We start from the raw sequence: 22,151 nt of genomic DNA on the forward strand, positions 1-22,151 counted from the left end.
CATGGTTAGTCTGCTGAACTGGGTTTGGATATTCAAACAAACCACACTTAGCCCTGGTGATTTCTTTCTTGGTAGCCAGCAGGTTTGCAAGGTCACAGTAAGCCATGGTTTGGTTTAGTGTAGTATGCCTTTGGCTAGCAAACAACAAAACTTAATGCTATCTGCAAACCAGGCCAACATCTGTTTGTTTCCCTGATACCATTATATTTGACTGCCAGAAGCTGGAATAATTGTTACTTTCTTCCACCCATGCTTGTTATTACTCTTTTTAAAGGACTATTAATTTGCTGCAGTATATCGTAATGTACTATAACATTTAGATATGGCAGTTTGATGTGCAATAATATTATTTTGCACAATTAATTCCTGCTTTTCCTCTCTATGAATCCATTCAAAGAGAGTATCAGTTATGCTGTGCTATTTTCAAATTACTTTGTCTTGTATGGTTCTTGCCAGTTGGATACCTTTCTCAATGACACTAGCATCACCCAGTAAATCTTAAAATGTCTTTTCTAATGCTGCAAGAGAGCAATATGCACAAGAGTGCTTTTGGAAGTGCCTTAGAAAATGAAATCCGTCACAAACTGCAGGGAAAGTGTGCCGCCCGCCCCCCTCTGAAAAGTATGATCCATATCAATTTAGAATGCAATCCCCTACATGTTTACCTAAGCCCCACTGAGTTTGGTGGAGCTTACCCTCAGGTGATTGAGTATACTGCATGTCTAGTCAGGGACTGAGTTCAATAGGAGTTACTCTCAGAAAAATGGGTATCAGATTGCAGTGTTACCCTGCAGTCCTACTGAAATTGTTGTTGTTGTTTAGTCGTTTAGTCGTGTCCGACTCTTCGTGACCCCATGGACCAGAGCACGCCAGGCACTCCTGTCTTCCACTGCCTCCCGCAGTTTGGTCAAACTCATGTTCGTAGCTTCGAGAACACTGTCCAACCATCTCGTCCTCTGTTGTCCCCTTCTCCTAGTGCCCTCCATCTTTCCCAACATCAAGGTCTTTTCCAAAGATTCTTCTCTTCTCATGAGGTGGCCTACTGAAATAAGCATCTGTTAAATTCTCTTTCCCTGAAATCAGGACTAACTAAAGATACCTAACTGGGGCAGAGATTTGTCACGAACGTTTATATATAATGTAAAAAACCTTACTCCATATTAATCACATAGATTTCACTGTTTATAAAGATGGTACTCCAAAAAGGCTGTTTCAGACATGATGTTTTTGTTACATGCATATAATTTCTCTACTTGAAAAATGCCCATACAACACTAGTTTCTATTTTGTTATGAGTGCACCGATCAGGAAAATCTGCAGCAGTCTAGCAGGTTCCCAGTGTTCTCTCATTCATTTTACTTACTTTACAATGTATTCACTGTGTGTGTGTTTGCGCGCGCGCACACACACACACACACACACACAGTGTTAAATGAGAATTTGATTAGATGAAACGTCACCCAACATCACAAAGATCTTCAGGAGAACAAATTACTACAGTACTCTAGATGTTTATTTGCAATTCAAAACACAACTTATGTACCACAGGGTGCATCTATTGACTTTAGAGCAAATGAGTGGTGCATTACCACCTTAATATATTGCTGGTGTTCTCATTTTATTACTGCTGATGTGCCAATTTTTAGATTAAAAAAAGAACATTGCTTGAGATTTGTCTGTCTTGTGAACTAGCAAAGCTTTCATTTTTATTACATACTAACAGCCTCATGCCCCGCATTGCTCAGGAATCCTAAGAACCAAAAAAAGCTGTACCATTTTGAAATCAGTAGTACAACTTTGAAAGATCCAGTCCACAATCATGATTCAGATTAGTTTCCAAACATTGGTGAAAACCTGTTCCTTGATCTCAAGCAAAATTAGGTAAGAATCAGTGCAGCTTTGATAAGTTCATTGATTAAACGGAAAGGTTCTTGAACTGAAGTGGCATCCAATTGTATCCAAACATAGACCAAAACCTGCTCATTGGCCTTAGGAAACCTCATGTAAACATTGGTTTTGATATCTTAAGAGGTGTTCATCAGCATAGCAAACAGACTCATTTTCAAAATATATAGCAGATGTGAAAGACCACAGCAAGATTCTCATGAGTAGACCCTACACTTAATGAATTTAGTTTTGTATTTACTTGATGTTCATATCCTATAAACCCTGATGAGGAGAGAAATCAGCACATATCATGGATGTCACCCAATAGTTTGGTTCCTGGAATGAATGAGCAACAAGGAAGAGGGTTTCCATACCAACAGCATGAGAAAGATAATGTGCCTTTCTTCTGACCATGTAAGAGTTATACATTTCCAGATAACAAAACACACTGTATTCAAGTCACTTTGGCCAGTGTGCTCAGCTGATATAAGTGCATACAAAATGCATGGAAATGGCAAACTGTTGGGATCAGTTAAGCGAGCCTTTGTATTAGACATTTCAAGCTAAATGGCTATATAGCATACAGAAGACCCATCATGTATATGCCTAGCTAAACATCTTGGAAGTAATCTGCATCGAACCAATATTGAAGAAAAGACATCCCCATTTTAGTGGTTGAAGATTGTACCTGTTATGGCCATTTGCTCCAGACCAGGTTTTACCACTTGGCAAATATTGACATGGCCAGTTCAGATTATTAGCCCTACACTTGCGCTGGATTATGGAGAAAGCTAGAGAGTTCCAGAAAAACATCTACTTCTGCTTCATTGACTACGCAAAAGCATTTGACTGTGTTGACCACAGCAAACTATGGCAAGTTCTTAAAGAAATGGGAGTGCCTGATCATCTCATCTGTCTCCTGAGAAATCTTTATGTGGGACAAGAAGCTACAGTTAGAACTGGATATGGAATAACTGATTGGTTCAAAATTGGGAAAGGAGTACAACAAGGCTGTATATTGTCTCCCTGCTTATTTAACTTATATGCAGAATTCATCATGAGAAAGGCTGGACTGGATGAATCCCAAGCCGGAATTAAGATTGCCGGAAGAAATATCAACAACCTCAGATATGCTGATGACACAACCTTGATGGCAGAAAGTGAGGAGGAATTAAAGAACCTTTTAATGAGGGTGAAAGAGGAGAGCGCAAAATATGGTCTGAAGCTCAACATCAAAAAAACTAAGATCATGGCCACTGGTCCCATCACCTCCTGGCAAATAGAAGGCGAAAGAAATGGAGGCAGTGAGAGATTTTACATTCTTGGGTTCCATGATCACTGCAGATGGTGACAGCAGTCACGAAATTAAAAGACGCCTGCTTCTTGGGAGAAAAGCAATGACAAACCTAGACAGCATCTTAAAAAGCAGAGACATCACCTTGCCAACAAAGGTCCATATAGTTAAAGCTATGGTTTTTCCAGTAGTGATGTATGGAAGTGAGAGCTGGACCATAAAGAAGGCTGATCGCCGAAGAATTGATGCTTTTGAATTACGGTGCTGGAGGAGACTCTTGAGAGTCCCATGGACTGCTAGGAGATCAAACATATCCATTCTGAAGGAAATCAGCCCTGAGTGCTCACTGGAAGGACAGATCGTGAAGCTGAGGCTCCAATACTTTGGCCACCTCATGAGAAGAGAAGACTCCCTGGAAAAGACCATGGTGCTGGGAAAGATTGAGGGCACAAGGAGAAGGGGACGACAGAGGATGAAATGGTTGGACAGTGTTCTCGAAGCTACTAACATGAGTTTGACCGAACTGTGGGAGGCAGTGGAAGACAGGAGTGCCTGGTGTGCTCTGGTCCATGGGGTCACGAAGAGTTGGACACGACTGAATGACTAAACAACGACAAGAGATTTAGGATGTTCTGCCCCCTCCCAGGGGGCAGATTTAGGATGTTCTCTAAAGGAGGTGTCATATTGTAGAGGGATTTGCATCACTCTCCCTCATCTGTACTAATGCTGTGGTTCTAGTCTCATGTGTGAACTAGCAGCGAGCGGCCAAACTTCCGTATGACCTCCAGTCATCATGATGAGCTGGATCAGCAAGGCTGTGTGGTGTCACTTGTATGACATTCCTGTTATTTGCTTTATTAATTTATAGCTTTACAATCAAAGTTAAAGCAACTGCCTACCCTGAATAGATTTGCTTAAATATTATCTCCTTCAGTCCTCATCAGAAATAGAAAGTGAGCACCAAGCAGCCCTTCCCCTGAACATTTCCCAGCTATTCAACAGGGGAAACAGTTACTAGACTGAGTCCTATTTCACTGCTTATTGGGGAAAGAGACAATAATGTTTTCCAAATTGTTCCAATAACATAGCAGTGAATTCCACAGAAAAACCCTATAAGGCTGAGAAGTACCTCAGTGGCACATTAAAAGCCTCAGAGCTAATTGTGGTCTTTATATCCTCACATTTTTCAACACGCTCCTTGCATGCGCTCCTTTTGAGGTTGGGTAGAATTCTTGTCCCTCCACTCCCCACTCTGTCAGTTCATCTTTGTCCTCTCATCTTAAATTTCCCTTGTTCCACTCCTTTTATCACTGCATCCTTTTCCGCTGCCACCTTTCAGAATGCTCTTCCATTTTCGTACATCCCCTTTTGTCACTCTAGCTGTCACTTTTGAAAAAGCTGGCTTCATCCGGTCCCTTGGGTCAGGCTTTGCACAGCAAAGACCCATAACTTCAGGAAGGTGACCTCACTTCACTTGCAATGGCTTACTGGGAAACTGCAACAAAATCAGAGCAGAGCTGATTCACTTATTTATCTGGCCCCACCCCAAGGGTCTCGGCAATAATACAGCGTTGAAGTGTTTACGAAGGGAGCTGTCCTCGAGCAGATAAAGAAATATAATAGCTCATTAAATTGTATCTTTTATGCAGAGTGTAAAATGAGACTAGGTGAGAGGGGATATGGTGTGTGTGTGTGTGTGTGTGTGTGTGTGTGTGTGTGTGTAGATATAGAAATGACAAAGACAGTTTAAGGCAGTCTCTACCAACCTGATTCCCTTCAGATGTTTTAGCATTCAGCTTCCATCAGCCCTAGCCAGCATTGCTGAAGTCTAAAATATCTGGAGGAGCACCAGATTGGTTAAAGTATGAATCATAAACTCTCCAAAGCCCATGCCACACATTACCTGGCAAATCTGCCTTTGCCACCCAGCAGGAAATTGTACCAATCCTGTTTTCCTAAAGGGTATACCTATATTTGCATTTTTTAAAAATGCACTCATAAAAACAACTAACACATATACCTTGAAAAGCATGTGACATGACTTTACTTGTAAAAGAAGATGCAGCATAAGAAAATCCAGTCACAGAAAGCAACTAATCCATTCTGTACTGAAATATCCCATTGTGATCTCGTGCTTTATTTGCACCAGCTCTTGTGATTACTATCTCTTTTTTCCCCTGATGATTCCAGGGGCTAGAATCTGAGGTTGTGCATTGTCTAGGTAAACCAGTAATCACTGAGCCATCAGTGCTGCACAATGTGATGCAATACAAAATGCATCACACACCCACAGCCAGTTCTATAAAATGAGGGACAAAAGATTTCAGATGCGTAGAATGTCCCTTTCCTTCACTATACTCCCCACAGACCAGAAGCTATTAGGTGTCATAATATAAAGCATGAGCAGAATAGGTTTTTAAAAGGAGTCTGTTTCAGGGCAAAAATACCGTACATGCAACATCTAGCCTTTGTGTTCTGGCAGGTTGGTCCCAGCTAATTCTAAGTGTTTTGTAAGAGGCTAGTATCTACCTATTCAGAAAGATGGTTCACACATAGCGCTAAGTCAGACTATGACTTAGCATGAAGGCCCAAGCTCTACAAGCCCCAGTCCTACTACTGTAAGCTAAATCCAAACCCATTTGTGAAACCTGGTTACAGCTTCTGATTTGTCTGAAGCAGGACAAACCATGAGCCCTAATTCAGACAATATGCTAAGCCAAACCATAACTTAACTCACAGCAGCAACACAGCAGAAGGACAACTATAGGAAGAATGCAGTAGCTGTAAACTCAGCAGGGACCTTCATTTCATGCATTTGTGCTAATCCGTTGTTTGGCTCAGTGTTATGTGAGAGTCTCAGTGCAGTTGTGGCAGACTGAGAAGCACAGGATCGTTTCATGAAGGCTCACAAAGCCAGGTTCCACATGGAGGGTCCAAAAATATGGGTAGCTAGCTTTTCATTCATATATACTCTTCTCCAAAAGCAGTAGTGCATAGGATATTGTTACAAAAGTTGTATGCCACCCTCACTCTCTGCCAAGTGGTAGCAAGATTCCAGGGAGTTCCAGACACTCACCCAGGTCTGTGTTCCTCTGGAAAACTGAGACATGGCGGAGACTGTCACAGCTTTAAGAAATATGGTTTATTCACCTATTTGCATCTTCAGTCCGCATGGACGGAGTTCTTACAGCATGGTCATTTCTAGAGGGGCTTGTCCCTCACAGCCCTGGAGTCAAAGGCATCTCTCCCAGCCAGCCTTCAGCCAACTTGCCAAAGATGGATCCAGTCTTTGTACATTTCTGCTTCTTCTCAACACACCTTGCTCTAAAGACATGTCTGCAGCAATTCCATATGTAAACTACAGAATGTGGAATAAGCAACAGTATAGTATGCTAACAGTGGACAATCTGCCATCAGCATCATAAGGAAAAGTGCAGTATTGTGTCTTTTTTCATAAGCTATATAAAGGGATATATAAAGTATTTTAATTCAGAGAAGTGAAAACATGATATATTTGAGGGCTTGCTCCCCCATCCCCATATGCGTACATATGAGAACAATAGGGAACGCACGTGATAAGCCTCTACTAGCCCCCTTCTTAATCCCGTTATCCTGACAATTCTCAAGTGAATCTGTTGATTAGCTATGTTAGGACATCTGCAGTAGGTAGGAACAATAGAAGGAAGCTGGGGGTTTGGCTACCCCATTTACAATTAGCAATTGTAATGCTCTTAGCAGTGTCCCCCTGAAAGCACATGAATATTCACGCTGAGGCATTGCATTATGTTTCACTGGATTCTGTAGCCATAGCTGCTCACACAGGAGTCAAGCACACACTTATCAGGAAGTCAGAATAACTGTTCCAAGTGGTTTGTGGTGATTATTGCGAGGAAAGCTGTTATTTGCAATAAGAAGAGGGAATGTACATCCCTCCCAAACTGTTCATGCAGGCACCCGCAGTTCCCTACTGGCAGCGCTTGCATCTGCCCTTCACAATGGAACATGCTTAAAGCTTACTGAAAGAGAAATTTCCTATGAAAGCATTGCCTCTGGTGATATGAGGTACTTTGACATGCCACAAAATTGGCCTTTTTAGTGCTCTCCTTAAACACTGAGCCGCTCTGAGCAGATTTCAAGACATCTGGAATGTTTCCTCCTTGACAAGCACGAAACAGTTGAACCCAGACAGTTATTTTTCTCTCCTCCGTCCCTCCCCATGTTTACCAAGGAGGCTATAAGTGCACATACTGTGCCAGTTTGGTGAAAAATGCTTTGCAGTCTAAATGTATGCTTTGTATATAAATGCCAGATGCATGAATCTAGACTACAGTGACTAATACTGAATCATTTCAGTTCCATCTGCATTGGCAAATTGGTGGCACCCACAGCCAAGTTTCATTGCTCATTTTCTTTTACCCCTGTTATAACATGTGACGGAAGAAATGCTCAATATACTTCTGGAAACCGTCACTGGTTTCACTAGGCGTGGGGGAGAAATTGAGTCAGTTCACAGTTAAAGGCGAATCAACCTGCTATACATTTTCTGAAACAATACACGAACCAAAACACAGCCATCCTTTGACATTTAGGTAAAGGTAAAGGGACCCCTGACCATTAGGTCCAGTCGTGACCGACTCTGGGGTTGCACGCTCATCTCGCATTATTGGCCGAGGGAGCCGGCGTATAGCTTCCAGGTCATGTGGCCAGCATGACAAAGCCGCTTCTGGCAAACCAGAGCAGCACATGGAAACACCGTTTACCTTCCCGCTGTAGCGGTTCCTATTTATCTACTTGCATTTTGACGTGCTTTCGAACTGCTAGGTTGGCAGGAGCTGGGACCAAGCAACGGGAGCTCACCCCGTCACAGAGATTCGAACTGCCGACCTTCTGATCAGCAAGCCCTAGGCTCAGTGGTTTAACCACAGCGCCACTCTTCTCCAAATTTTACAATGCAGTTCTCTAGCCACGAAATGTATAGAAAAAATATATATTAATGAAAATAGTACACAATAATATATTCTGTGAGGCAAAGTGACATACAAAAATGTGTGCATTAGGGGAAATTCATACTAAAGTGCAGATTAATTTTTAAAAATTTTAAACTTTGAATTTTTAAAAAAATTCAAACTGATATGGAAATGTAGATAGCTGACCTTAAGAGTGGAAAAAATTAGAAACTGAGAGAAACCAAAATGGACAGATTTGCTCATGTACCACACAGATTACCAGGAGATAGCCGAAAGTCACGTTGGCTCACAGGCAGCTACCAATGGCAGCATTTGATACAAGGCAGTAAAGAGTACTGACGGAATCTGTTCCTCGAGTTCTCACTTTGTCTTCAATTGACTGCTACTGGAATGATGTCTGTTTACTGTGAGATAGCCCAGTGTTGAAAATGCAGCCAGAGGAATTGTTGAGGCCAAGAGATGTCTGCTAAAAGAAGTCCTAATGAAGGTCTAATGTGTTGAAATAATAATCGGCTACTGATTACTACTACCCATGTTGGGTATGCTCAACCTCCAGTGTCAGAGGCAATACAGTGGTACCTCAGGTTACAAACACTTCGGGTTACAAACTCCACTAACCCAGAAGTAGTACCTTGGGCTGCGAACTTTGCCCCAGGATGAGAACGGAAATCGTGCAGCAGCAGCAGAAGGCCCCATTAGCAAAAGCGCGCATCAGGTTAAGAACGGACCTCTGGAACGAATTAAGTTCATAAGCCGAGGTACCACTGTATTCCTCTGAATACCAATCACTGGGCATCACAAGTTAGGGGAATGCTGTTGCGCTCAAGTCTTATACTTGGGGGTTTCCAATAAGCATCTGGTTGGCCACTGTGAGAAGAGGAAGTTGGATTAGATGAGGCTTTGGCCTAATCCAGCACACATTAAGAGGCTTGAGTCTGAAGAATGTGTACACCTCTCCATTTCTATAGCGGTCTTCTATTTTTATTTTTTTATTTTTTGAGAAATCATAGGTTTTATTTTGTGTTTCAAGACCAGACCCATCTCTATTTTTCCCACTCCTATTCCCATCACAGTAAATTCCTCCCATGAACATTTACTCGGAACATACGTCACATTGCATTCAGAGGCACTAAGTGTGCATAATACATGTGCATAGGATGACCACACCACACAATCTTCCTTTTGAAACAAAGAAACAATATGCCCTTCCACATTCAGTCTGACTTTCCAAATGCATAGCTGTCAAGTTTTCCCTTTTCTCGCAAGGAAGCCTATTCAGCATAAGGAAATTTCCCATAAAAAAGGGGAGAACTTGACAGCTATGCAAATGATGTCTTTTCAGTTGTCCAAACCTTTGATCTGAGCATATTAATTTCATATCTAAGTGTTCCATTAGGAAGTTGTGTTTCTCCTTTTGTAGTAGGATATTTCTTGCTTCCTATAAACTCAAAGACAATAGGGATACCTTAAGGAAGGGTTCCTGCTTTCATTAGCATGCATTTTTTCCCTTGCAAATCGCTTTGTTTGGCTCCATGAATGCGTCATTATCCCCACAATACTGTAGTAATGGATTTCCTTTGCCATTTGTATGAGGGAAATCCATCTGAAAGTATTAGATTAAATCTTGACTTCAACTTCTAGACTTAAAAAGGCAAGCACCCTTTAAAAATAGCAGCAGAAACTGCTTCATTGTTTTCATTGTTGATTATGAATATTTCACCTAAAAGGTTAACTAGGTACCAAAAAACACAACATAGGTTAATATTTTCAGAAGATTCATATAATTTGTTGTATTGAAACCTATGGCAGATCAACTTTAATAAGTCCTCTTTAGAATGTGTTGTCTTCATTTAAACATCTACAGAGAATTAATAATGCAATCTTAAATATGTTTACCCAGATGGAAGACTCACTGTGTTTTGATGGGGCTTACTAGGTTATAGAATGTAGACCGAATGGGTTAAAGGAGAAAAAGGCCATTTATTTTTCCTAGTAATGAAACTGCAGGAAATAACTTGCTCCTCAGCATTTTCAAATCAATCAGAAATTGGTGGCTATTTAACTTCAAAATATTCACCACTATAGCACTTCTGTATTTTTGTCTTGCTGTTTGTTCAGTATTTACATTTTCTTTCACAATCACCAAACACAACTGTTATACGCCTTCTGTATTTTGGGTTGTGATTGTAGGTCCAGATCTGAAATCAGAAAATAGACCTGGGGGGAGAACATAGTTGTAGAAACTGTGAAAATAGCTTGCCTTGAAGCAGCTTGGGAGCGTACAGACCAAAATTGGAACGTTTTCATGGTTAGAAAAGAAGAATAGGAAGAATTGATTGTTGCAGTTTCTGTAAGAATAATTGGAAATATTAGGATTGCAGTCATATGGTCAGAGACTGGCATGTGTTCATTTATTTACAGAGCCACTGCACTTTAGGAATTTTATAAATAGCATGATAATCCCAAATTCACTTGCAGTAGCTACTAAAGCTCTGCACAGAAACCTCCTACTGTTGTATTGTAACAGTTCTGAGAGGGACCTTCCACCCAGCTGCACACCCAGCCCTGACACAAGGACAAGGGAACAGTTGCTGGGTTTGGGACCTGTTCTTAGCTGAACAGTATGGTCCACAAGGGACATTTGCAGCAGGATAGGCAGACCTGCTCAAGTTGCGTATGGTCTGAAGGCACATGAGGCCACCACCTTGCTGAAGTTAAGCAGGTCTGGATCTGATCAGCATCTGGGTGGGTGACTGCCTGGAACCCATATGTACGTTGTCTTGGGTTCCATGATGGAATAAAGGTGGCATATAAATAAATAGAACATAAATAAATAGAGAGATGTTCTCCAATACACACAAATGTACTGAACCCATTTGGTTATTTATTGACTGTAATTACCGTATTTTTCCGTGTATAAGATGCCCCCATGTATAAAATGTGAGGGATTCCTCGTTTCCCACTCCTTACTGCTTTAACAACAGAGGCTCTCCCTGTGCTTCTATACAAATGGGAGTAAACCTCCAGTGTCCAAATTGGACTTGTCTCCAGGGTACCTCAGGGCTCTGCATTCGAAACCTATTGCCACCAGTGGGGTCTCCCTCCCATGGATCCCTACTGCTGCAATTTGCCTCTCCCTTAGGCAACTATGTGGCTCCCTTGGCCTCACTAACCAGCCCTTTGTATGACAGGAGAAAAAACAAACAGTTTCCTCTTCCACAGGAAAGCTTTGTTCTCGCCTCTTAGTCACACCTCTGAAGGTACTGAGACACTGCCCGAGTCCACGAACGTTTAGGCACATTTAACTTTATTATTTAACTTGAAAACATGGATTTCTCTGGTTCTTAAAAGTGCATATCTTCTTTTCATATAATACAGACTTGTTAATACATCTCCTGCATCTTGATAATAACGGTTATAACCTTTCTTCCCATCCACCCAAACCTAACCTCCTGCTCCCTATCTAACCCTCCACTCCCCAACCGCCAACCCCCAACTGCCTTTCAACGGTTGGTCCCCCTCCATTTAGAATGTCGACTAGCTCCGCCTCCCAGGGAACACCTGCCTATCATGGGAGTGATAGGTTAACCCATGATGAACCGGAATCATCATCAGGCACTATTCCGCCACATAAGACACCCCCTATTTTGGGGGACTCCAAATTAAGAAAACACCCCTCAGCACTACCTGTATATTAGACAAGCCCCAATTTTAAACCTATTTTTTTTGGTTAAAAAAACCCCTAGTCTTATACAGTGGTACCTCGGGTTAAGAACTTAATTCATTCTGGAGGTCCGTTCTTAATGTGAAACTGTTCTTAAACTGAGGTACCACTTTAGCTAATGGGGCCTCCCGCTGCCGCCATGCCGCCGCCGCGCAATTTCTGTTCTCATCCTGAAGCAAAGTTCTTAACCCGAGGTACTATTTCTGGGTTAGCGGAGTCTATAAGCTGAAGCATCTGTAACCCAAGGTACCACTGTACACTAAAAATACGGTAATCAAGTTGTGGTTGAAGACTGGCTTTCATATGTTTATTGTCAACCACAGGTTTTAATCACAGGTATGTGACGCAGGTGGTGCTATGGGTTAAACTACTGAGCCTAGGGCTTGCCAATGAGAAGGTCAGCGGTTCGAATCCCCGCAACAGGGTGAGCTCCCGTTGCTCGGTTCCAGCTCCTGCCAACCTAGCAGTTTGAAAGCACGTCACAGTACAAGTAGATAAATAGGTACTGCTCCGGCAGGAAGGTAAACAGCGTTTCCGTGCGCTGCTCTGGTTTGCCAGAAACGGCTTAGTCATGCTGGCCACATGACCTGGAAGCTGTATGCCGGCTCCCTCGGCCAGTAAAGCGAGATGAGCGCCACAACCCCAGAGTCGTCCGTGACTGGACCTAATGGTCAGGGGTCCCTTTACCCTTTACCTTTATGCGAATTATACCTACTAATTTGCACATTTCCAGTAGAACTGTTAGAAGGAGGGACACATCCCTCACTGTGAGATGCATAAGCATGAATCAAGCATCTTACTATGAAAGGGGTGTTAGCTTCTCCTCTGGATGTTTTCAGAACCATAAAAAGCAGACATGCAACTCCCTTGCTACATCTCCATTGGATCTAAGACCTTCCTCCACCGCAAAGGAGGCTTTGCTTAATAACTTACCAGGTGCAATTGTAGCTTGAACTTAGCAGACAGGAAATTCTTCTTTAGACAAAAGCTGGCACACATCCCAGAGGGAAGGAAAGGGAAAAGGAAAAGGATGGTCATCCTGTCTGCACACATTTCCCCAGAAAGAAAAGGCAAACGCAGGAGGAAAGATGTTTTTCCAAGATAGGGTATTGTATGAAACAATAAGCCTAACAGTTGCAGGCTGCGTCATACATGCATGAATATATTCTTCCCTAGTCTACAGTAATGCATAAACTTGCTTTGGTGTGTGTTTTTATGTGCTGTTCAGTATTTAGCCACATAATTCTTACATACTTTCTCAGTCTGGAGTGTTGTTTTTACAGATATTAGGTGGAATTCCATCTACGCAAGCATATCAACTTGCCAGAGAGGACAATCCCTCCCTTGCCCCATCCGATGTTCTGAGGGTTTTCTCAGCCCATGCAGAGACAAAGGTGGAAATGAAGAAGAAAGGGGGAGAAAGGGAAAAGCCCCACTGAGCAGGGCTTCCGCAGACAGGGCTCATTAGGTGAATCCTGCCCAGAATCTTTATAAGTTTTGAAAACCAGAAAAAACAATAAGACATTAAGCTCCACCAATGACCACATGCAAAAGAATAAAATAGGTTAAAGCGCTGACACAAAGTTAAGCTCACCCTCTATACAGTAGCATCAGACAATGTTTTGAAACAGGCATTTTGTACTCTTTCCTGAATATGAAGAAATCAGGAGTCTACTTGATAAGAAAATGAACTTTTGTGCATGTAAGCACGATAAATTTGTAGCTGGTACTCAGTTGTTATGGGAAATTCAGACATCTTCCAGTAAGGAAGTGCTCCTGCTGCCAAGAAATAACATTTTCTAGGAACCTGAAATGCAATAGTTTAAAAACAAATGAAAGAAAGCAGAGGCTACCCTCTCCCACTGGATCATTGGCCTGCATTTTTTCCTTCATTTGTCCGTTTTGAAAGACCACCCAGCTTAGATAAACAACAATACACCAATGTTAGTCTGTTTCAGCAAAAATAATATAGTTTGAGAGCAGTCTAAAGGACTAAAGGTGCTTCCAGACTGTTGCTATTTTTGTTTCGGATTCAATCACATACTGGAAAATTCAGGTTGATCCTAGAATTAGGCTGGATTCATACCTGCTGCTTAGTCATATGAATGCACTGAGGCAGTTTGCAAAATTATCCCATGTATCAGGGAATCGAGAAATGTGAATCACAAACCGCTTGGAATCTAAACTAGCAAGGCATGGAGGATTGTGTGTCCAGGCCCGTACTAGAAGATGGAGAAGCAACATCAGTCCTGTAAATTAGGAAGCATTTAAAGACATTTCTTCTAATTCATTTTAACCCAAATCAGAAAGGGGGATGAAGTGAAAAGTGACATCTAAATTAAGTTGTTTTAGATCGTGCCATAAAGATCTGCAGAGCAGAGAAATTTTTGCAAAATAGGGAGACAGCTGTGCCCTCTGTTCAATGTAGGGTGTAATGTCTGTTTACATACAGTGTTTTCATAGAGACCGTTTTCAATGGTGGAAGTGTGGTGACTACTGGAGCAGAAATATCATCAAAAAGCATCACCCTGAGAAATGAACTCAATTTTGGCGAATGAGCAAAATAGGAATTGCCATGCCCTCGAGCAAATTATTTCCCTATATTGTGCCTCTTTGACCAGTGGCCTGTGGGGTTTTATCACAGTGCTTGCAAGAATAAGCGAGGGACCGTGAAAGGCTTTGATCTGTTAGCTCTTGTTGTTTGAGCTGACACCATTTTAGAGGGAGAGTATGCAAAAGGAAAGACCATGTTGCTCTAGCCTGCTCCAACACTTCGCTGAGCCAGGATCAATTGCTACGGGCTTTGCACTTTGACAAGAAGTCATGGCTTTGGTTTGTTTTTGTGTGTATACCCAGGGCAAAATGCCAGCATACGGAATTAGTGGATGTAGAAAACACAAAGAAGAATCCAACAGCCTCAAAACGTAAACGTCCACAAAACAGCAAGTCCCTAAATAACCAGAGCTATACAGCTGCTATTATCTCTTACCTAAGCAGTAAGAAGATGAAGACGTGTCTTCAGGAGTTTTGTAATATTGTTGTAAGAAAGCCCTTGATTTACAAATTTTGGACTGAAAACAAGGCAATAGGAAAAAGCTAATTTCAGCCATGGCCTTCCATGCAGAATTGATGCAAATCAACAGTATACTTAAGGCTGTGTTCATAAACATGCATTCTAAAAAGAAAGCCCTATTGAAGTCAACAGATCCTTGTTTGGGGTAGATTATATGTTTCAGATGGACTATAAGACTACACTCTGGCAGGTGGGCCAGATCCTGAGCTACCACGCCACCCATAAGCTGCATTGACAGCTGGGTAGAGCCACGAACCTATCAATACCTGATGTACCACAATATCAGGTGACCCAACTTCAAATAATAGGATAAGCAGCACTCTCCAAGTGAACTCTCAACACTTTCCTTTGTCATTTATCTGCTTGAGTTTGTACCAGTGATCTAGATGAGCAGAACATCAGTAGCAACCAGGCAGAATGTGCAGAATAGCTAGTGACCAGATATTCCTGCTTTTGTTATCCTTGACTACTGATAGAACCATTTGGGGCATTAGAAGGACAGAGAAGGTAAATCCACTTCCAGCTGCATTTCCTAACCACCTGTCTGCAAGCAGCACCTAGTGGAACTGAGCAGCTAAGATTGACACTAAGGAGCTCAATAGGGAGGTATTAAGCAAGCACTGGCATAGAATAGACTTGAGATACTTAATCCTATCAATTCTTGAATCTCTTGGTTTTCTTGGTTTTCTGTTCTTATCCCTCTTCTTGAGATGGGAACATAGGAAGCTGCCTAATACCATGTCAGACCCACTGGTCTATATAGCTCAGTATTGTATACACTGGTTGGCAGCACATCTCCAGGGTTTCAGACAGGGAGTCTCTTCCAGCCTTACCTGGAGATGCCAGGGATTGAACCTGGGACCTTCTGCATTAAAGGCAGATGCTCCACCATGGTGCTACCGCCCTTCCCAATGATCTGCCTGGTTATTGTTTATATCAGGAGCTTTCCCCTCCTCCCACATAGGTTCCACCTCCCAGAAAAACCCCTTGGCCTTCTGGCAGACAAATGAATGCTCACTTGACTTCCTGCTGGGTCCACTGCTGCCTTCACTCTTCAGGCCCAAGTGGCAAAGAGGGGACATAGGAGACTAAGGCAGGGGCCCCAGGTGAGACACCCATGACATGAGATACTTCAGACTGCCTTAGGACTATTACAGATTCTTTTCTTTCAGGTCCTCAGTTGCACTGGTGTTCTCCACATGCTTCCATGCCTCTTCCTCAGAGGGGATCTCCCTGGTGTCTGGGTAGAGTGGGGTCCTAATACCACATATTCTTTGAAAGCAGTATGGGACCAAGGTCGGGACACAGTTTGGTTCCTATTTTAGGCATCCATGTGTATAGGAGTGGCCTGAGTTTTAGTAGTCAGGTTTTTCAAACTTAATCCTGTTGTCCCTCTCCAGGGCAAGCATTGCATAAATGCAGTCTCAGACACAGCAGCTCTGCCTCTTTTAGCCCAGCCTTCCTGAACCTGGTACCCTCCAGATGTTTTAAGTTACAACTCCTATCATGTTGACTGGACCAGATGGGAGCTGTAGTCCAAAACATCTGGAGCAGATTGGAAAGGCTGCTTTAGCCTATGCATATGGTTCCCACATATATGCATATTCTCATGTGTTTTCTTATATCTCCTGATCAATTTAAAATATATTCTACTACTTCTTGAGTATTCAGTTTTAGTATTCATGGTTATTAATCTGAAAATTGCATTCTATTATCATTCTAATATAATTTAAAAATGAAAATTTGGCTAGCACTTTCACCCAGAAATTGCTGGTTAAAATATTCTTGGATGGAAAAACAAAAGAAATGCAAATCAAATTCACTTCAAATAAATACTCATAGCAAAAAAAATGCTTTTTTGTGTGTTTGCTCCATGGCATCCAGTTCTGTTCTTTTATCCTGGCATGATGTTTGTCACGATGACCAGAATTTTAAGTGACTGATGGGGGGGGGAGTTATTGGAAATTTACAACCCTTTGACAGATTAAAAGCCAGTATCATATTGCTTCTCAAGTACTGTTTCATTTCCCTTACACATACAGAACAAGAACATCCCTTATTTTGCTTTTAGGAACTCTCTCCTACTTATTAAGGAGTTTTACAGATATAGAAACACTTGGAAAGTTCCTTTTTGTGTTTGTTTTTCACATGTACCCAAAGCATACAAACAAGGATTAATATTTTTGACACTCTACATTTACATGTATGCTTCTGCTCTGAATCTACATATTTTGAGCTTCTTAATCTGTTCCCCATGGACACCTTTCACAAATTGTTTTTGTCACTATCCACATGGCATCAAAAGCTCTCCAATAGTATCATCATATTCCTCCTTTCAGCTTCCAGATACATATTGTCCTCAACAGCCACAAGAGAAATATGCATTACGAAGCCTGAACTGAATCCAGGTTGATATGGGTCCAGAAAATCTAGTGTCCCTATCTTGAGATTTTGGGTGGGTTCTCATCCAAATGCAACATCCACATCATATATTAAAAGCACATGTTCTCCCTCCCAGTAGACAACTTCAGAATTTGCATATTTAAATCAGAGGTGTAGTAGCAATAATATTACCATAACTTTAAACCAAATCTAAAAACTGCTGAAAAATCCCCTAAATAAAAATATACATTGTATTTTTTAGAGAAAATGAATGAGATATTGAAAATCCCAAAAATAAAATAATCTTTATAGAAAAAATGAATGACATGCAATCGTAAAATATCCCTGCTTCAGGAAGCTAGTTCGAAGTGTGTTGTGGTTGCAGGAACATCTTCAAAAAGAATAAAAGCAGGCACATAAACAACATGTTTTGAACACATAACCCAGGAAATCTGTGACTGGATCTCCCATTGTCTGTTTTCCAAAACCTAAAAGCAAGCCAGGGTGGTGAGATGGGCAATTATAACAGAGTATCACAGGGAACAAGAGACGAGACCAGACTTCCAGCATCACATGCAGTTTTGGGCTTGCTCACCCATGGAACAATACAAGATTCAGAATATAACAAGAGACTACAGACAGACTTCACACACTAAGTGAAGCATTCTGGCCAAGGTTAGGCACCTTGAAGACCCATTAAGCTCAATGGGAGAGTTTGCTTAAAGCTCTCCCTTTTTTAAAAAATAAAGTGATTAACTTAGGCTCATTTTGTCCATCATTTACAAAAACAAATAAATGTGTGCAATTCATTTTGCACTAATCAACCACAACAAACTCTAGGATGAATTGGCTACAGTTTATAGCTCTGAACATTATCAGAAAATTGACAAAAAATAAATGATGAAGAACTTTGTGTTCAAAAATCAGGATCCCTGATTTATTTTTATGCATGCATGCATCTGAACTTGAGTACTAAGCCTATCAGTCAATAAGACTTAACAGAAGGTTATGGGGGAACACCTTTAAACCTGAACGAACTTTTTAAAAAGCCTGTGACATATGGCATATAATGTAATTACAGTACGCCCCCATAAATCCCCCGCCTACCTAACAGAAAAACTCCAAATGACCTTCTAATATCCACTCCAGAATAGGAAAAGAGGGTACATTTTACTTTGGGTAGCACTGAGTATACTGGCTATACAGTTTGAATTCTTATAGCCAATGCTAGCAGCAATCAGTACGTATAAGTTCATTTCAAGACCTTTAGCAAAATCAGCAGAACTTTCCAAGAAATAATTAATGGTGCAAAGAGGCATCTCCCACAAACTGCAATGCGAAACCCAGAGAGCATTTCAGGTGGAAAGTTGCATCAGAGAATAGGGAACATTGTCACCATGGCAACCCACACTTTCCAGGACACTCTGAAATAATAAAGCAGGGGTTGCCAACTTGGTGCCTCTGGACACTATGATGCCATAAAGGCTTTCACTAGTGCCCCTGGCTCTTGTTGGAATAAAAAAATGTCCAGTCCAAAAATAAGGTTTCAAAGCTTTGCTAACAGAACTTGTTCCAAAACAGACTTACAATAATAATGAAACATCCAAATAGTTCCATAAAATCATACATTTGTCCAAGCACAGGTTCAGCATCTTTTAAATATGAAATTACTTCAAACAGAACTGAAATCAAAACTCTCCCTTCACACAGACTCCATTACAGCCTGAGGTTGTGTTCTCTCCAGGAGAGACTTCATCAGCACACCATTTGTCTTCAGTGGCTTGAGAACAAAGGCAACTCTCTCAAAACGGAGATTTGCAACTGAATAACCCTCCCATGTGTTCTAAGTTAAACACCACGTCAGTGAATAGAGCAGATAATATTTGAGGGACAATGAAGAAGAAACTGTTTATGAAATAGAAGAAGATGAAAATGTAACAAGTGTTAGAAAATGGTTTAAGATATAATATGAAAATTGCTAAGGATGGATTGAAAATGGACCCAGTGAGGGGGGAATCGAGGAAGACTACAATGTTAAGAAATATTGTTGTTACTGTGGTTGTTATTTTTGTTTCTTTTTAGTTTTTGTCTTTTTGTTTTGCTTTTTTTGTTTTTATCTTTGTCTTTTGTCTTTTTCTTTTTTATTCTTATAAAATGAATAAAGATTATTTGAGGGGAAAATCAGTATTGTGTGATCCCATGGTAAACATAAAGTTGGCTGTCTTTCTAATTTTGCATTATGCTGCATACACTCCATTATCAGCTATCTTGTGCCACACTCTCAAAATTTAAAATGTGCCCACTTGTCCAGAAGTTGGGGGACCCTTTTTAGCCTGAGGGCGGCATTCCATTTGGGGCAGCCTTTGCAGGGCTGGGTGGAATAACAAATGTAAATCTGATTTTTGCACATTAAGCTCATTTCTTTACACACGCCTCTCTACCTTCCATCCAGGCAAGCAAAGGGGATCAGGGGTCAGGTAGATATTTAAGGCAGGCAGAAACATTCAAGGTGGGTGCAAAGCAGGGCTGCCGAGGGCCATGACCTGGGGGGGCGGGGGTGTTTGGGGAGGAATGTGGTGTGGGAAAAGGTTTGCAGGGCTGCAATTCCCCCCCTCCCACCACCCACTAGGTTCATTACCCCTAGTCTAAAATAGGGGCATAAGTGCCAAAGGAGCAGGACCACATTCAGAAGACAGAATGCCATTTATGCCTGCCATTTTTCAATAACAGGTTCTGGCACAGCTGAAATGTTGCAACTCACTCCTTATATAAAGGCAGCAATTAAGTTCAAGGTTAATTACAAATTATACTGAAGTTTACTTAACATTTGACTTGCATTTCTACTTATTAATGAACCAACCCTAGTATCCTTCTTTATTATAACTACATAGTTTTATGCTCACTTTTGCTTTCTATTTACATGTGGAGAACTACACTCTGAGAGAACTGCTAGTTTCCCTGTAATTAAGATGGATGGTCTAAGGTTTTATTTGATCAGCTTAGTTCAGAAAGTGACTGAAATACTACACATTATGGAAATCCTGAGATCAATCAGATAAGCAAATTTCAGTATCCCCAAGTGTTATAAAGAACAAGGTTATTTCACTTCATGTTAAAAATGCACACACCAGTTCTGCCTGCAAAATGCCATTATAATTTCATTTGCATTATCATCCAGCAAAGTTTCTCAGGGCAGAATTAGTTTCCATGCTGAGTTGAGCAAAGTTTTCATAGCATTTAAGGTCCATTTCATACATTCACCATGTCATGTAGGAGCCACTGCTCCTTGTTTGTATTCAGGGGTGCCAACATGAATAAAATATGGCGGGGCCAGGTAAGCCCCACCCCGCATAATTGATCACAAGACATGGCGCACGTACAGCAGTTGAATGGCAATGCCCATAAACATGGGCAGCGTCCCCCTCAAATGTTTTAGGGAGAGACTAAAGGGAACTTGGCCTCTCAGAACTGGCTCCTATGTTTGCATTGGATGTGGCCAAGGTGTAAGAATGTATGGATACTGCAGCAACATGAAGGGCCAGGGGAAAGAGTTGTATGAGACATACGGTACTGTGCTTTTATATTAGAAAATGTTTTACAGTTACCGCAGGCCCAATTCAGCCAAAGCCAATAACTTTTAAGTGTCCCCGATTTCAACATGAGAGTTCAGTATGTGCTTAAAAGCTGAAATCAAACTGAAATCAGTAGAACTTAAAAGTGCATAATTTTGGCTGGATCAACAAGGTTGACTGAGCAATCTACAGTGTCCTTTCAAAGACGCTGAAGAATCGCATGGAATTCTCAGGAGGTTTTCCGATTTATATTTGTTTGATTTAATAACAGAGAAACTTCTTAAACCTCTACAGTGTTATTTACGCATAAAATAACCATTCAGCAAAGAAATGTTTGTCCTTGTAAGAGATCAATACTGTAAATTACAGTATATCTACATGACAAATGTAAACTAGTTTCAAACCTACTTGATTCTTATGGCTTCCGGGGAACAACCGTTCTATAAGAGAATTAAGAGATTGCTAACAACCATTTCTCAGCATCAGGCCTTCGGGAGATCAACGAGGGAGAAGTGTTATCAAAGGGGGTTCGCAACTGTAATGAAGATACTCCTAACTGGCAACTTAGTGTTCTGCACTGTTCTGGATCCAACAGCCTAAATATAAACGGTGGCATAGCAACTGATTAGCTACTTCTGCCAAGCAACCTTTCACTTGTTTATCATATACTGTAATGCCTTTGCCATGCACACTTTAAAAAACAACAACTCTAGTTGCAAATTATTCTTTATTACTTCCATGGTTACACTTTATGGATGCATGCTGACATCCCTATAATAAAATGTCAAAGGAGAAAGCAGCGTATTAGTCTAGATTTAACATTATTGGAAGAAATATTGCCCCCCAAAGAGAAACATAGTTGTTTACTTAGAAGCAATTAAACTAATTTCATAGCTAAGTGAAAAATAATTATATTCAACTGCATTAAAGTTTTGCCAGGAGCGAGCTCTGTTGATATTCGATTACAAAAAATACCAATATGTTTTTGAGAGGATCAAGATTTGACTGTCATGGGGGATTCATGTAGCAATACAGTGAGGCCCGAATGCTTCATAAGGCAATTCAGAGCCAGGACGACATGGGAAATCTTTGCTGGTAACCATCTTGCCTTGAATGACCAAGGAGGAGTGTGGGTGCATGGAGCGTAATTTGTAGGCAAGCACAATTTCTGAAATTGTACTTAGCTGCACATAGCTTATATTAGAAACCAAGCTTTTAGTGTCATAGCTCCCCCTCTCTGGAATAAATTAGC

The sequence above is a fragment of the Zootoca vivipara genome, chromosome 8 (assembly GCF_963506605.1).
Source record: "Zootoca vivipara chromosome 8, rZooViv1.1, whole genome shotgun sequence".
Classification (NCBI taxonomy): Eukaryota; Metazoa; Chordata; class Lepidosauria; order Squamata; family Lacertidae; genus Zootoca; species Zootoca vivipara.